This window comes from Dermacentor variabilis, unplaced genomic scaffold (genome assembly GCF_050947875.1).
Source record: "Dermacentor variabilis isolate Ectoservices unplaced genomic scaffold, ASM5094787v1 scaffold_13, whole genome shotgun sequence".
In the NCBI taxonomy this organism is placed as follows: Eukaryota; Metazoa; Arthropoda; class Arachnida; order Ixodida; family Ixodidae; genus Dermacentor; species Dermacentor variabilis.
The window spans coordinates 6307797-6321900 of NW_027460291.1; positions in this window are offsets into that span (position 1 = coordinate 6307797).

Here is a 14104-nt window from a genome sequence, read left to right on the forward strand (position 1 = left end):
CTAAAAGCGAAATAAATGAAGAGAAAAGAAAAGGCAGTTTCCTTCTACTCTGTGAAGAGGTATGACCAGCGAATCTGTGTACGTGCGCCCCTTAATGGCGAACGGCTCCGCCTCCCATCGGCCCGGCGTTTCACTATCTTCGCGATGTTGTTCTACACGCGGACACGATAGTGGGGAAACTAGCCCTTAAGATTCGTTTTAGATCGGGTGCTCCTATCTAAATACATGTAAAAGAAGAATTCGCTTTTCTCGGCAACCACTGCTCCAAATTTGACGAGGTTTGTTTCATTTAAAAGAAAAATGTTAAATATAGTGACTATTGCTATCGAATTTTCGAATTACGTCATAATTTGTTGATGAAAAATTGATTAAAATTGTAACTTTTCAGAAAATGAAACTATGAAGTTTACAACTCTCTTATTCGGCAATGAAAAATGATATCACAATTATCTCTATTGCATCTAACAGCACATCTAAAGCGGACAGAATTGATATATTGCAGATGAATCTCGAGAAATCTAGTAATATTGAAATATACCTTTTGCAGAACCCTTGTAAACAACGTAATGGCTTCATGCACAATATAAATTCGCATATCGAGTTTGTCCGCTTTGAATTATGTAGTGAATGACGTTTATAGAACCCCGGCTTTTGTTATTGATGTAGATCTATTAATTTGTAATCTTCGTGCTTCTATTCTATCGCAGTTTAAATTTTTGAATATTCTTTTAACAAAATTCAGCCCCTAAATAGAAATTCCGCTTCCAACAGTCACTATAATTTACCCTTCTCAATTGCAACAAATTTGATTAAAATTGGTCCAGAGCTTATCTCAGAAAAGCGTTTCAGCGTTTTACATCTATTTGAATAGGCCGCTTCGGAGTTGGGCCCGAGCTAAAGCTTCCTCTTAACGGCTTCGCTGTAAAAAATAATAAAATAAAGAAACCCCGCCTCAGCCGTTAATATCGCCGCCCCACATTGTGTCACGATGGCGCTGTAACCATCGGCACGGCTCCGTGAGAAGCCACCAAGCTGTTCTCTTTCGTTATCTTCCTTCCCTCGGCGCCAGCGCATTGTTTGGATGCCAGCGACGCGCTAAATATTCACAATCATTTTACCATGCATCGCTTCTGCGACCAAGCAAGCTTTCGGCGGCACACGTTCGCTGCTATACTTACAATAAAAATCTAAACTGCTTCTCTTCGCAAAAACAGCTTCAATAAAAATCGTAAGCGTACTGCCCACAAGGAAGATACTATTGATGACAGCATCCAAACAGGCTATGTGCGGTCAGGTTGACTTTACAGGCTTGCAAGGATTGAATGATGGGATAGTTGGTTCATTATCACAGAAAGAACAGCTCTTCAGGTTAACGCAGTGTGTGTGTGGTTCCTCCTTTGTGTCCAGTCTTGAAGCGCTGCTCTTTCTGTGATTTTACAGACGTTCTTTTTCTGCGTCAGTTACGGTTTCCAAGAGTGTTTACTTGGAAAATGTTTGTTCGTATGGCTCTTACAGGAGCATGTTTAATCAGAATGTCTGCGCTCAGCTGGATAATCTCGAGGACAGGCTCCAAACTGCTCATTTTTCTGGCCACCTAAGATCAACTATTGAAAACTTACCGTAGTTTTGTTAATTACGCACACAACTTGTCAACTTGCGCCGCATCCAGAGGTTACCAATCTGAACACTCGAATGATAAAATGTCACCAATTCTTGTATTGGTTTAATAGTTTTGTTTGGTGCAGTTAAAAGCAGGCGGCATATTGATGGTGCTGTAGGATTCTTATAAGGCAAGTGTCAAAGCTTGGACAAGTTATGTCGGCGCAAATCAACTTCATTAGCTTAAGAAGATGTGCCCAACCGTGCACTCCTGCCTTTATAACCGATTCCCCTACATCATACGAGAAGCACCTCAGCGCTACGGCGAGAACACTGGGTGCACTCCCGATTGGATTTCTGAGCATTGGTGGCATCAGGCTTGGTTTCCTGGCATCATCAGGAATAAAAACAGCTGCCTGGGGGAAAGCATTGAATACATTCTCAGTACTTTATAACATATGAATGAGCGCGCATGTGTACGTTAGAACGAAAAGTAGTGAAATATTAAGATGAGGGTTTTGCTGCATATATTTTGGCTGTCTAATGTTAAGATCTCAAGCAAATATACTGTGACCTAGTGCCAATTAATGCTGACATGAAATATGAGCTCCGACACAGCACACGTGGTGGAACTGGCCCCTGGACTACAGGGCTACATTAAACCAAGATATGCTGGTTTGATAAATACCACTAATTAGAAAGTGTTCAGCTGTTATTAAATCTTTGGTATATCGGCGCCGCTGTGTAGTCTTCGGGGCCCTTTTTATCACGAGAACTATGTTTCAGCTAATATTCAAAGCAACTGTACCCTATTATTCTTTTGGGGAGGGGGGGAGTGAGGGCTGGTGGGGTGAACTTTCTTTGGCGTCTAACCACTGCTCCAAAGTTATCGGCTAGATTAAGACACGCCTGCATGTGTTTCTAATATTCAGTATGTTGTCACAGATGCAATAGCGAAAGAGCGTTTCCTTATCAGATTGCGCGCGTTAAGCGAATACTGGCGTACATTCTCCATCACGGGCGCTATTCTGGACATTCCGCCATTTTCTTCGAGGCGCGACGTAGGCGCGACGCATTCAAAATGGCGCTGATGGCCCCGTTTTGCTTTCGTAACGTGACGAAAACTTGATATTTTGCCTAATAAGCTGAAATGAAGGCACCGAACCTAACGTTCTTCGTAAAGCAAAACAGTTTTCCTCTTGAGTAAAAAATAAAGCAGTTGTCTCAAAGCCTACGATTACTCCGCCAAAAAGCCTTCTCACTACCGTCGTCTGCTGCGCACAAGCCGTCGTCTGCTTCATTAACTATGATGCGTACACCTGGCAAACGGAATGAGTCATCGTACGTTGTCGTCAACGCGCTTGTTTTCTACCTTGAGACGGCATACGTGACCTATCAGTGGAGATGAGCGCTCGTTCTAGCCCACGTTATCGCTTTCTCGAGAAACACAAGTGACTCAGCCTGACTCGGCTGGCCGAGAAACGGCCGAATATCACCGATAGCGCTGCGCACGCCAGAGGTATCCGCTTGCGCGACGCGAGCGCCGGCGCTGCCACCTCTTGTTCAGTTCGCCGGTTACTCGCACCGCTGGAGGAAACTCCAAGGCGCCGCCTTACGTACATTCCTTTTTATCAATTAAAAAGACGCCGTTGTCATAACTTTTGATTGTGCGAAAAGGCATTAATATTGATTACAATTCAAGCACAGCAGTCAAAAGTGGAGAACGTTGAAGAAAGCTTGCAATGTTCAACCAATATTATTTCATATAAACGCGTTCTTTTAAAAAAATGATGGCCCGAAGCACAAATGCCAGCACCGTCCGAGAGCGATGCAAATACTATGAGCATGCGTTATGAAAAATAGATTTTCATGGCGCCAAACGACGGGGTAAATGTGGCAATACGCATTCCTCTCGGCCGCCATTGCATATGGCTGCTCATTAGCATAATTCGCGCGGCTCGTCGTAGCACACATTATGGCGGAAAATCTCTGCAATGGCGGTCCACAGCAACGTCACGCAACGTCAAAATGACGTTTACGAAACGGCCCTTCTTGTGACGCTCCCCACAACATATTCCTTCAGCCGATAGGCAAGCTGGCATGGCGGCTATCTTGGATCGCCGCCACATATTCGTGAAATTGCAGATGCATTGCACTGGCTCCTCTACGCTACCGCTCAGTTTCTTTTTGAAGCGCTAACGTCGCAATATAGCTTCCAAGGACCCAAAAAAATGTATTAGTCAATAAAATTAGCTGCTCCACGTCATGTTTCGTCTTGATGAAAACACTATCTTGCATTTTGCAAAACTTCCGTTTCCCGGCACAAATTTCAAGGCACGTGAGCTCTCCACAGCCAATCAGAGATTAAACATGGCGGATAATGGCGGCCGTGCAGCCGACATGCGTGTCAACAATAGCGCCCCACATTTGAGGAGCCGAGATTACGCTGCAATGTACGGGCATTCCAGTCAGATGAACCGATGCCTTGATTCCTAGATCAGATTCAGAGGAAGCACTACTTTACCCGCAGCAATCATTGTGCTTTCAGTGTTATTTTCTCTTCCAGCGCAAGCTCACCTCCCCCCCCCCCTTTTTTGAGTTATAGTCGTGGCTCACTCTTTTCGAACTGCCTTGTTCTTCTCATCACTTCAATTTGACAGTCGCGACGTGCTACATGTTCATTGAGTAAATACTGGGAAATTGGCTTTTGTGGCGTGTGCGTTTACACATTTACCGCAAAAATTTATTTTTCATAACTTGCTTTTTCATTTAGGAGACTTTAAAAGACAGCAACCTTATATTAACAGGATGTCTTAATAATACAAAAAATTTAAATGCTTATTAGCCTGCTTTCACCTAATGGTAAGGAATTTCAATAAAGATATCCTTATGGTAACGAAAAGCCTATCCGCTTGACAACGCTTCATCTGAGGTCCCCCTTTGCAAGGTGATACCGAATTCAAGGTGTCTCGTATCATGGGCCCGTGATACATGTCCAACCGCCAAAGAAAGTGTTATTCCGAATGTTTATTTCAGGACGGCATGTTACCCTGCTGCGGTTCACTCCGCTTCGCAAAGACGCAAATACGCAAGTGCTGCGTGAAGAGCGCCTTTAGTCCAAATCCACGAGCTACCGTAGCTCATCTCGCCTATGTCGCTGTCATTCAGGCTTAGATAAGAAATGTATATTTTAAATCGACGCATCACGAATCCGACAAAGAGCTGCCCGCGACCAGCCCAGCTAGGTTTCTTTCATTTCATACTTCGTCCTCGAGGCTAATAGTACCGCACAGAGCAGAGCACTGAGTGTGAATATGGCAGAGAAGGTGTTCTATAAACTGTCTCGTCACTCACCGAAAATTGCCCGCCATGCTACTGGCAATTCCTAGAAAATTGTATATGTGACGCCCAGCCATTTGCGACACAGCAACTTTGTTTTGCGATGGGAGAGTCCAAGTGAGAGACGGTGTGGTTATGGAGATAAAGACACGCTATTTTCTGCAGCAGTTTAGGAATGACTGAATGAATGACTTCCTTTATTGGGAAAAAAGGAGGAGCAAACATCGGTGGAAGCTGGTCTCAGCACACGGGGAAGGAGCAGGGGACAAATAGAGGAAAAGCTGGAGTCCAGGTGGCAGGTGAAGCCGCAGTTTAGGATCGAGGGAATATAAGCGACAGTTTGTGAAACCGGTTGAATTCCAGTGTAGATGTGTGATGTGGCGAGTAAGTTATTAGAGTCGCCGCCCAGCATCCGTCCTTTGCTTTAGTATAAGCGCCCGCCGTTCTTCGTAAGAAACGTTTACTGAAAACCAATTTATTCATCGGCCATACCTTGCCGCGTATTCCTCAGTGGCAGGGTCAGTGGCTTACAACTTCACTGTCGCGACAAGTTACGGCCATACCGTGACGCTTGCGATTACGGTTGCCATACTCGTGACTCTTGTTATAGCGGGAATACTATAAAGATGGGTTTACTGCACAAGTTAGAGAACAGACATTTTATAAGTGTTTTTCGCCTTACATACGATCAACGCAAGCACCATTACAGCATGTTACGGTGCGCGTCCCTTCAAAACTGAGACGCGAACGCCAACATAAGAACGCGTTACAAGACACTAGTCTTGGACTTCGTGCCAAACATATCCAAGCCAACAATATATTAGCAACCATGCTGTCCTTTTAATGCAAGGAGGTTATATAACTAAACTTTTCGAGTGCCAACCCCAGCCACCGCCTACGGGACCGCAATGCGCTGGCGGCGATATTGCTAGCGGAATTGCTAGCAATATACTGCTAGAAATATTGCTAGCATCACAATGGCGGTCGTAATCAGGCAAAAACTGGAAGTATTTCATTAGAGGGTGCCTGAGTACTCTGTGGAGATCAGTACGACAATAACAGCAAGAATAGAACATTATTAGAGAATATAATTCGAAAACAAGTTCACTTATTATTACAGTGTAGTGAAAGGAAATACTTCCACAGTATAGCTGTGGAGGGCGCAAATAGTGAACATGCTAAAAAACAGTCCTGCAAGTTTGTAACAAACTGGATAGAACATTCGCGTCTTGGCAACAGGATAAGGTTGCTCCTGAAGGCAGAAAGTCTAATGGGCAGGTCGGCCACTTGACTCTCGCAGCTTAGACATCCCGGAAAGGACGTGTTCACGCCTCGACTACACGCCCACTGTACGCCAACAAATCAAGACAACTTTTTAATAGGGAAGCTTTCTTTGCTTCTTCCTCTGACATTTCCACTTGTGATGTTGCTGTCTTCCACGCTGTGTCGAAGGGAGGTTCAGAGCCTGCACATACAAGGAAGGAGCGTGAAAATAAAAGACAGGCTGTGCAAGAAACTCGCTTGGACCTTTCAATCGCGTCACATGTGTACAATGCCCTCTGGAGCCCCCTGGTCGTCTTCACATTGGACTCTTGAGAGGTGTAATTAGCCGTGAACCCCCGCAAGAAGCATTGCAGAAACTGCACCGCTTACCCTTATCCAACATGCAAGTCCTGAAGAAAGGTAGACAGAATGGTAGAGAGGGGGCAGGAAGAAGAGGCGGAAATGAGTAGGATCGGGCTATGCGCGAAACCAGTGAATACCATTCTTCGCTCGCAGTTCTCATACAGCGGGGGGGGGGGGGGGGGAAGGACGGCACAGGAAAAAGGCGACGTGACAAGATAACGAAACTCTACTACTATAGGCACGACAACGGTTGTAGGCAAAATGAAGGCAGTGTACTGTACGTTTCTGCTATTTCTACAAAATAAACACCATGCAAATTTGTCAAGTGGACAACTGACGCAGGGCGTGCAGACACAAAGCCGCACGTAATTACCGTAGGGTATAGGTGACACTACTGAAGTGGTCGCACGTCAGATCAACACATACGGGCTCGCCGCGGTAGCTTGAAGGCTATGGCATTGCTTGTGGTCGCGAGTTTGATCCCTGCCGCGGGGAGCCGTATTTATACGGGAGCGAAATGAAAAAAAAAACGGTCTTGCACTTTGATTCAGGGGCACGTTAAAGAACACCAGGGTATCAAAGTTAATCTGGAGTACGCCACTACGGTGTGCCTTATATTGATATATATTTTGGTACGTAGAGCACCCTAATTCTGCCAACACGTCGGCCTTGATGCGATGTGCCATGCGAAGCAATGTCAATGCGCAACCCGTTCACAGTGTACAAACAATGCCGCACAACAACGCCTCAAGCAAACACGGCTCGCTGTATGTTGTGTACTACACAGACAAAGAGCAGTAGTGCACGCTAGGCAACGTTTGCCCTCAACTCACTAATCTCGTATTGCATTATACGCTGAATATATACACTCGCAGTCAGCATCACCGCTAATTAACGTCAGTCAAAACAAGGAACACAGAAAGCTTCGCTTACATCGATTTCAACAGTGCGTCGGTTCCGCGTATAATCTTTTAGACTATGAATTTATATGCTTAAGTATGGTGGCAATTGATGCAAATTTTCATTTGCAGTGAGCAAAAGCGGCTGTTGTGTCCACGGTAGAATTGATTTAAACGGCTTCAATCCCATGGCCATCACATCAGTGCCAACTTCCGTGGGATCGTAGTCGTGAAAATGAGATACAAGTGACAGGGTAATTAGGAGGTTGATAAACGGCAAGAAGACAGAAGCTTGCACAAGGCCTCAGGGAAATAAAATACCTTGTTGAGCAGGTGGCTGTGCGATGGTTTCAACGTCTATTAAAAATCCTCCAAAATATGAATAGAGCTAGGCCGACAAGAACTCGGGAAATTTGGGAAAGGTGACACCCCTGGAAATCAAAGGACAGCATTAGCTTAAATGTAGAAGATGACGAAAAAATAAGAAACCATAACGTTGACAGGGTGGCCAAATTTTGCCACAAATAAATTGGCTGTTGAAGCACTTGAGCTGAAACCCTATGGTGCGAAACAATGCGACAATGTCGGCAAGCGTTGAGGAGAGATCGAGTGCGTAGGTCCTGTGGCCGACGCCAGCGCTCGGCAGCAGTCAGGCGAGCGCACGTATAAGCGAGATGCCTGGTCGTCAGTCGTTACAGGGAGATTCGGGTCTGAAATATTGGACGCGCGCTCCATCCCATTAAATACATTGCACTCTACGGTGTCATTCTTCGACGGCTGGTACCGATTCTCGGTCAATGAGGATGAGAACAAATTGTCTCACGCGCCGACTGTCACCTTCCTCGAACTGCCAACATTCCTTATGCGCCGTGGTTGCTTAGTTTTTATTGGGTTAGACTGCCAATCAGAGGTCGCGGGATCGAATCCCAGCCGTGGCAGCCGTATTCCGATGGGGGGCGAAATGCGAAAACGCCTGTGTACTTAGGGTTAGGCGCACGTTAAGGAATCCCAAGTGGTCCAAATTATTCCGTAATTCCCCACTACGGCGTGCCTCATTCTAAGTTCGTGGTGTTAGCACGTAAAACCCCATAATTTGTTATGTAACATTCGCTAAGGATGTCCTTGGCAGTTGCACAACTCTTGAATACAAGTAAGTGTCTGGAGTTGTGCGCGAGGTCTTTGAGTATGTGGGTAGCCTTTATGGCGTTCGACACTTGCTAGTCTACACTGCGGCCATAATATAAAAGTCGAACGGCAACGTGGTATAAAGTTTGGATTAGAGACAAATCCCGCATATATTACTGCACAATAACCTTAAATAGCGGTCTTCCTTCACGCACGTGGATAACCGTGAAAGCAGACTGCTTTGGAAAGTAACTGCAAGTACTGTATATGTTATACCCAAAGGCGTACCTGGCCCGGTGGCCCGTAAATGTGATGTAATATAGCGAGCAGCTTCGGTCATAGCATGCTAGCGGATGACGACACCGAGACAGTTCGCTCAATTCTTGTGTCGTGACTTTTGCGTCAAGGTGCAAAACCAACTTATCCATGTATATGTCTTAATACTTAAGCTCATCTCGATTTGGAGCTGCTGCGGTAGCCCATGAGTGAGGATAGCAAAGCCGCAGGGAAAATGATTGGGGGAACCTTAACGAAATCGATAGGTCAAAATCAAAAGCCGTCCACGACGGCGTCTCTCGTAGACGCTGTGCGATATTTGGATGTTAAGAATGTGCGCCGACTGAAGAAAGGCTGCCACAGAGTGCTTATGAGGGTTACCCTACACTGTAAAAAATTTCTTCCGTTTACAGTCAAAGTTGAAGGTAAATCGTTGCCGGACACTTTTCCGTAAATGAAAAACGGAGTTTCCGTAAAACGAACAGAGCCTAAAAATAATTTCCGTTAAATGGAAAACGGTGAGCTCCGTAGTTGCGATCACAGAATTGCCCGTATTTTTCAAATAAGGAAAACGGCGAGTTCCGTAAAATGGAAGTGCTGTAAATTGAGCCCGGTGCTTGTGATTACAGTACATGCCCGCACTTTGGTAACGAAAAAACGGGGACCTGGGGTGCTATGCAGGATGCGCCGAGTTTCTCGTTCACCCGAGTTTTACCCGAGTTTGCTCGACGGCAGTCAGTGAACGGAGATAGCGCGGAACGCGCCGAAGGTGCAGGCAAAAAAATATGTAGACAAAAAGCCGCGTATGACAACGTGAGCGAACCCTGCGTGGCACGCTGCTTCCACGTTTCAAGCGCAGAAGGCTGCACAACGAAACGCGCCAGCGCCGCGTATTGTTATCAACGGATTATCACAACTTAGCGATACCGTGACTGTCCCGCTGTCTGTCTGCACACTTGCCGTGAGCCGCTTGCCACGCCTTTCTCGGGCGCGTCAAGGGCGTGCCTCCTCGTTCGAGCACTATCTTTCTTTCCTCCATCGAATGCGAACAGGGTACATGCGGCGCATTATTGCACCTACACTTTCACTCAAACGAATACGTTAAAATACAACAAATAAAATAACGAACATTTTTATTTCTTTAAGTATTTGTTTTTCGTTTTCAACGCTAGAAATTTGTGATGACAAACGGAGATCGAGCAAATTATTAAATTTTGCACTTCTTGCCGCGAGTGGCGACAGTGAGGCGAAAGCTTAGAAGCGGTACATGGAATCTGGTCGCACGCACGAGGGCATTCATACGGTGATAAGTCGCCTAGGGGCGCTGCAGTGCTATTCTCAATAAAGTCCGTCATGATCCATGGAGGGTCATGGCAGTCATGGCCACTCTTTCTCTACTAGGGGAATAGAAACGCAGCGCCGCGGTACGGCTGTTCATCGCAGGCGCTTCACTAGGCTATTAAGGCCCCCGCTTTACCCACTAAAAACGACACAACGGCTGTCGCTGCAACATGGCGGTTTGTTATTTTAGAGTGCGTAGTGACGCAGTTCAGTGAAAATGTACCAGTTTATCTTTGTGCGCGAAGCCTCTGCGATACATTGCGAAAAGTGCGTGCTTCCCCAGCGACACAATTCGTCGCTTGTCATCGCTTGCCCAGTGAAGGTGCCTCTGAGCGCATGTACGCAGTATACGAGTGTGTTGTGTAGTCGAAGGTGCTTGTGAATTACGTCTGCTGGAGCCGGCAGCGATCGCAGATGTATATCGTAAGGACACCGCAGCACTCGCATTTTGGCAGGTGAGGGCTCTTGTGTGCAGTTATGAAATCAGATTTCGAACTGAGAGAGGTGTTGGAACTGTTGAGTGCGCAGTGCTTGTGATGAAGAAATGCCATTGCACTGGATCTAGAAAAGCGAGCGATTCTCGGACGCTGATCGTGTTTACGACGCTGTGGCTCCGTTTCATCACCGATGACAGAGCAGCCATCTCAAACGACTGCTGCAATACGCACTCCTCAGCATCGTCGTCCCCCTCGGCGCATCGACGCCTTGCAAGCAGCTACAGTGACGTGCCGATAATTATTTACTGTGCGCTACGCGCCACAATGCAGGCAATGAAACCGTGTTGTGCGGCCATCTCAGCCCGAGAAGATGTGTGCATAAGCCAGTGACAGTCAACGCTTTGTTTTTGATAGTGGTGCTCAGTACATCACCGATGACAGTGTGTTGTGCGTGTTTTATGTCGGCGGTCAAGATTGTTGATGCCTCTCAGCTCGACACCGCGTCGCTGTTGCCGGAAGATAAGTTGGGCGTGGCTTCACTGTAGTGGGTGCGCGCACAAGAGTTACATGCCTCGCGCGGGGCGTGACATCTGGTTTTGATTGACAGGCGAAGTCGTGCTAAACTCGTACATCGCGAAACCCCCTCCGAGTTCAACTCGGGAACATGGCGGCGGCAGCAGCAGCCTGTTTCATTGCATCAAGCGGCAGCAAGCGTCAGTATGACCGTCCGGACCCGTTCACCTACATGACCGATGGGGAGTTTCAGCGACATTTTTCGCCTGTCGAAGACATCAATGCGCTGGCTGTGTGACGAGCTAGGCGAAGACTCTCGCCTGCGGAGACAGCGTGGCGGGCTTCATTCGCTCACCGTGGTAGAGCAAGTCATCTGTGCCCTCCGTTTCTACGGGACTGGGAGTTTTCAGGGAAGCGTCGGTGCCGAGCGTTATTGGACGCCATCAAACTACTGTTAGCCACTGTGTCAGAGATGTGTCTGACGCGCTTATCGATGCGGCAGTGCGTAAGCGGTGGCTAGCTTTCCAGAATACTGCGGCTGAGCGGGCATATATGAAAGAATGCTTCCTACTTCGTGGGAACATTACGATCGTAGTCGGGTGTGTCGACGGAGCGTACGTAGGAATTAAGGCGCCTTGAATGTCAGCGTTACTGTGATTAACATTGAAGCAATGTTTAGACACCCCATATTGCTAGATTTGTGACTTCTGATTAGCCGACTTAAATTTTGTGTTAGCGACATCTCACATGCGGCTGCTTATGATACTGACTTTTTCGCTGGTTGATGACTTTTTGCCGATTGTTCTACTTGTCTCTCAGGATGCCTTCCAAATGGCTCACTTTCCTGGGAAAGAAGTTAAGTATAAATAGATAAATGGATATCAGAAATTGTGTGAAGTAACCTATGAAACCTAATACCATAAAAAACGTGGGGTTCTTCATTGGTGAAGTTACTTAGTATGCACAATGCTGAATTTTAGTCATGCGTAATCTATCGGCCGCACTATGAAACAGCGAGGCATTGCACAATTTGTTGCAGCGCTAGATGTGGATGTTGCGCCAAGCCGGTTGTGCCTATGCATTTGTGGCGAAATGAAAATGCTTTGAGAATCTTAGTGTGTTGGCTTGCATGAAGAAAATACTTCAGATTGTTTGCTCTGTTCACTGTCGATGCATGTGCCAGAGTTTCAGTGTATCTTCTTTTTTGAGGGGGGCGGCGTTATTCTGGATGTATAAATTGTATATTTTCGTCTCATAATGGGGCTCTAATTCTTAAGCAGTAGAACAATGCGCATCCAATGCTCTGCAGAACTCTCTGTACGTGAAGATGTCATGAACCACCAAGGCAAAATTACATATCGGAAGAAATGTGGTGCAGATGCCAATAAAAAGTGGGTCTTTAACCCACCATGATAAAAATAAAAATTGCAGAGCAAATAGACCATTTGTACAGCTTTTGAGCAATGATTACACAAAACGTGGTATGCTTAAACGAGTAAACCCTTGCCGCAATGCCAGAGTAGGCTGAGCGACATGCAGCATATATTGGCATTGAACATGTCTCGTAATCGTTATTTTTATTGTAAGCCCTCGCTGTCGCACCTTTCCCTCCGGCACTCCCTTTACCGAAACGTGGCACTGTCTTTCCATTGGTGTCATGATAATGGTAACGGCAGCAGCAAGGCTGGTTAATGCTTGCCCCTTTGATTCCTGTGAGTTTAGTGGTAAAGAATATGGCACGTGCATACATACACCTGTGCTGCAAAATTTAACATTTGTGATTTTTTGGAGAGCTAATTTGTGTTAGGAAATTTCAAAGATGTGCACCATTGTGGCCTAATAACTAGAGCATTGGTGAGGTTGAAGACGGTGTATTGGTATAGAAGCTTGAAGTTTAATTGCCCAACAATTCGACGGGACACAAAGAAGAGAAATACACACAGCAGAATGCTTTGCTGTGTGTGTTACGCTACTTTGTGTGCCGTTGAATTGTTGTGCGATCCAACTTCAAATAGAGCATTGGGCTTCTTTGGTGCAGGACCGAGGAAGTGTGAGCTATTCGACAACATGCCAGTGCCTTGCCACACAATTATGGAAGTCGGAAGGTTTGCAAACAAAGCTTTGCTTTCAAATCCACCTGCTCATGTAATACAAGCACTGATTGAAAGAACCATCATACAAAAATAATGGTGAAATCAATGGCCTGTGAAAAGTGTAACTTGTATATAGACACTGTTGGCATAATAGGTGCCATACCGGCCTGAAAATTGTAGTGGACAGAGCAGTTTGTTTCCTATGTGAAGCACAACCTCCAATTACATGCTGTGCAGATAACCAAGCTCAGTTTGTTTTGATATGCTACACAACATTCACTGTAATCTGTTTTTGATTCAAAGAAGTGGCAAACACCCTTTTTCAAGGACGTCATGGAAATATTTGGCGAGACCTTTTTACAGCCCCTCATAATGGAAGTGTGGCCAGCCAGCTTTGCTTGGATGCCTTTATAGATTTCTGCTCCTGATCATTGTGTGCTATCAAGTTGCAGAAGTCTATGCAACTGGTGCAAGGGATTACGTGTTTCTATAGTCGGATACAACTTTAGGAGGCTGCGGAATCTGCACTTGAAGGCAGGTGAACACAAGCCTGCACCAATGGGCACGCACTCTAGACTGACATCGTGCCACCGGACAGATAGTCCCTCTCCAACCTGCTCGTTGGAGAGGGACTATTTCTTTAGACGTGGAGGCAATCGGCTGCTGCACTTTGGTCATCTGGGCGGGGCCTCTCCTGTCTTCTGAAGGTTTAGCAGACTGTAAAGGATGCTGCTTTTCATAAAACACAAAAGGACAAAGTGTACAATTATTTGGCCTATGAAATGGATACATCAGAAGTGTGCTGTGCAAGCGCTTAAGATGTGTGAAATATAGTACATGCAATTATAAGACAATG